This window comes from Macaca fascicularis, chromosome 5 (genome assembly GCF_037993035.2).
Source record: "Macaca fascicularis isolate 582-1 chromosome 5, T2T-MFA8v1.1".
NCBI lineage: Eukaryota > Metazoa > Chordata > Mammalia > Primates > Cercopithecidae > Macaca > Macaca fascicularis.
In genome coordinates, this window is record NC_088379.1 from 68,604,938 (window position 1) to 68,609,055 (window position 4,118).

Here is a 4,118-nt window from a genome sequence, read left to right on the forward strand (position 1 = left end):
TAAAGTTTTTTACTTAAAGTCCATTTTGTCTGATATAAACATAACTACCCCTGCATCTTTTGGTTTCTAGTTGTATAGACTATTCTTTTACAACTTTTCATATTCAATCTGTGTTTGTTCTTAAAGGTGATATGAGTCTTTTGTAGCCAGCATATGGATTGACTTATTCTTTTCTAATGTCCATTCTTCTACTCCATATATTTTTATTGGAGAATTTAATCCATTTACATTTGAGGTAATCACTGATAGCTAAGGACTTACTACTGTCATTTTGTTCATTCTTTTTCAGTTGTTTTGTAGATTCTTTATTCCTTTCTTCCTCTCATCCTAGCATCCTATCTTCCTTTGTATTTAGGTGATTTTCTATAGTGGTATGCTTTGATTTCTTACTCGTTCTATTTTATATATCTACTCTATGTTTTTGCCTTTTGTTACTGTAAGAATTACATAAGACATCTTATAGTTACAACAAGTTAAGCTGATAATAAATGAACTTTGATTACATTTAAAAAAACTGTACATTTTTACTCCATCACCCCACATTTTATGATTTATGTCACAAATTCTATTTTAAATTGTACAACTCTTAATGAATCATTGCAGTTGTTTTTTAATTGTTTTATCTCTTAACCTTCATACTTCAGACATAAATGGTTTATGCACCGCCTATATGTTTTCATTTTACTAATTACCATGCTTTTCTTTCAGCTGAAATAACTAAAGAACTCCATTTAGTTTTTCTTTTCTTTCTTTTTTTTTTTTTTTTTTTTTTTTTGACAGGCTCTTGCTCTGTCACCCAGGTTGGATTGCAATGGCACAATCTTGGCTTACTGCAAACTCTGCCTCCAAGGTTCAAGCCATTATCATGCCTCAGCCTCCTGAGTAGCTGGAATTACAGGCGTGTGCCACCACACCTGGCTAATTTTTGCATTTTTAGTAGAGACAGGGTTTTGCTAATTTGGCCAGACTGGTCTTGAACTACTGACTTCAAGTTATCTGTGTGCCTTGACCTCCCAAAGTGCTGGGATTATAGGCGTGAGCCACCATGCCATACCCTTTAGTGTTTCTAAAAAGACAGGTCTGTTGGTGATAAATTCCCTCTGATTTTGTTTGTCTGGGGACATCTTTATCTCTCCTTATTTCTGAAGAATAGTTTTCCTGGTTGAAATATTCTTGATTTACAGTTTAAGTGCAGCACCTTGAATATATTATTCCACTCTCTCTTGGCATGCAAAATTTCTTCTGAGAAATCTGCTGTTAGCATTATTACAACTCTTTTATATGTGATTTGCATATTTTCTCTTACTGCTTTCAGGATTCTCTCTTTGTCTTTGGTTTTTGACAATATGCCTTGGTGTAGTCTTTGAATTGAAACTGTTTGGAAACTTTTATCTTGTGGTAACTGGATTTTTATACCATTCCCCAGATTTGGAAAGTTTTCTGCTATGATTTTTTAAAATAAGCTTTATGCACTTTTGTACTTTTCTTCTTTTAGAATTCCTGTAAGTTGAATATTTGTTCTTTCGATGCTGTCCCACAGATTCCATGAGCTTTCTTTATTCCTTTTTATTTTTCTTCCTCTGACTGTATATATTTCAAGAAACTGTCATTTAGTTCAGAGATTCTTTCTTTTGCTTTTTAATGTCTTATGTTTCTACCATTGCTTGTACCCAAAATATGCAAAGCTCCAGTAAATGATTTTTTTTTTTTTTTAAAGAAAGGCTCCTCAAAGAAAAAGTATAAGCTCTCATCGATTTCTTTCCTTTGTGGAGTGAATTGCCTGCTGTAGAAATTAAGGGGTGTTTTGTGAGTTGCCCAGCTTTCTTGAGGATCTCTCCATTTCTACAGTTCTTCCTCCCATGAACTCGTTGTTGGAAGGTGTCAAAGGTCTATCAGAGATGCACTGAAGTCAGGACAAACAGTGGCAATCTGCTAGCAATCAGTCAATCTGGAGTTCACTCCCACTGCCTATTGATTAAGGCCTGGAAAGCTGGGATGATTGTGTGCTTTCAGCACAATGCAGGCTGGTCTGACCACCCCTCAGCCCTGGCCAGCGGGAGGATAATGGGCACAGGTTATAGCAGGCTTGAGGTAAGTGCTGGCTCTCAGTGCAAAGACAAAGAAGGGCAAGTCCTGTTTAACTGGGATGGCTCTGCTACTCCCCATGCTGTCCACGTGACTCCCCAGGCCTTTTTTTCTCTCTTTCTGGGTCACTCCGTATTCAAGAGGTGAAAAGGTTGGACCGGCACTTGGACTGCTTATGATTAGGCATAGGCTTGTTGGCAGTGGAAGGAACATCAAGCCAAAGTTCCTTCTGGCTGGTGCTGGGAGTTGATGGGACAGAGAAGAAATAGCTCCTTGTGACAACAATCTTCTGGTCAATGTCCTGAAAGACCCTCTCCACTTTTAGCCCGTGTGTAGTACACATCTCATAGTACATGCACCACTTTAGGTCATTAGAGGGCTTCCTCACCCTGGTGTCATCAATGACCTTTGGGTTAGTGGAACTTATGGCATCCTGGGTTCCCATCAGAACTAGAAGAATCTCCCTTGTGTTCCGATAGCTGGCCATTCAACTGTAGTAGTGGTAAACAGTCTGCAAACTTACCTCATTCTCCAAGGTGTGGAAAAACATAACAACATCCACCTGCATGCAAACTATGCCTTCTAGGAGCCCCTCTTCATCTCTAATGAGCAGCAGATAGCCCTAGAAGTCAATATCAATCTCTTTCTTAAAATTGCCACCCTCAGGAGACTCCACCTGGACACATGTGCCCATCAGGTACTAGTGTGATAGGAAGTACCAGTTTATATTCTTTAACAAACTAGAAACAGGTTTCTACCTTTAACACTCTATTTTACATTTTCACTTCATTCTGTTTTTTTTTTTTTATTTCCAGAATTTCTGTTTGTTCCAGAAATTCAGGAAATATCTATCTATCTAATCTATCTATCCATCCATCCATCTATATATATAAGATCATATATATAATATATATATATAATCTTGTTAATTTTTAATCTTAGAACTTTTTTTTTTTAATTTTGTTGAATCATCTATCAGCATTTTTTAAAAAGTTTGTTGTGTTTTTAAAAATTATTTAAACATTTGTCAGGCAGTTTATATAGTGTCATTTCTTTGGAGTCAGATACTGGGAATTATTGTGTTATTTTGGTGGTGTTATCTTTCTTTGTGTGTGTGTGTGTGTGTGTGTGTGTGTGTGTGTGTGTCTTCTTCGTGGATTTTTGTTGCCTTATTTTGATGTCCGGCATTTTACAGGCTAGTTTTTACAAGGAAAGACCTTCCCCTTTGGCGTGGATGGATGCAACGGCACGTGCTAGATATGTTGTGGTGCTCTGGCACCTGTGTGGACACAGGTGTAGTCTGTGTGTAGCTCTGTTAGTTGAGGTTGGTGTTGATGAAGATTGCAGGGATCTTCAGGCACCAATGCTGTGGAAGTCTTCAGCGGCAGCAAGGGTTGTTGGGGTCTTTAGTGGCAGTGGCTTCTAACATCCTCCCAATCAGTTATTCTCCCACTGAGAAAGTTGTGACTGATGTGGCCCCTCTTGGCATTGGGTCTCACTTACAGGTTCACTCCTGGTGGCAGTAGCACCTGGTGTCTTTGATGAGTGGTGTCCATTGAGTAGCCACACGGCTGAGGCCTGAAGTATAGGCATGCATGGAAGACTATAACACTGGAGAGCCAGGTCTGTATTGGCACTGACGTCTAGGACACAGGCATCCCTCCTACTGCATTGGTAGCAGTATGCAAAACATGGATGTTTGTGAAGTAATGAGGGAGCCAAGAACAGGAACTCAGGCATGAGCAGTATTAGAAAGGGTCTGGTGTCCAGGCAGGAGCTAGTTTTAGTGGCAACTGAGCTGGTGCCTGGAGTTTGGCACATGCAGCAAGAACTTCTCTCCGGAACACATAGTGCAAACTAGCGTGCTATGACAATGGCCCTGGTGTCTGAGAGATAGGTTGGTTCACCACAGACACAGAGCTTAGTTTGATAGTGTGGGCACTCTCATTGTAGCCATGGCTCCAAGGCTGGAGGACTCATGGGTTTGGGAGAGGTTTATTTTTCAAAGCAGCTCAACGGTGGCAACCCCTTGA

At 39.6% G+C, this 4,118-nt stretch overlaps 1 pseudogene; it reads right to left on the reverse strand.

Moving 5' to 3' along the window:
• Positions 1-1,975: 1,975 nt before the first annotated feature.
• On the reverse strand, positions 1,976-3,825 carry LOC123573470 (arf-GAP with GTPase, ANK repeat and PH domain-containing protein 1 pseudogene; annotated as a pseudogene).
• Positions 3,826-4,118: the final 293 nt, after the last annotated feature.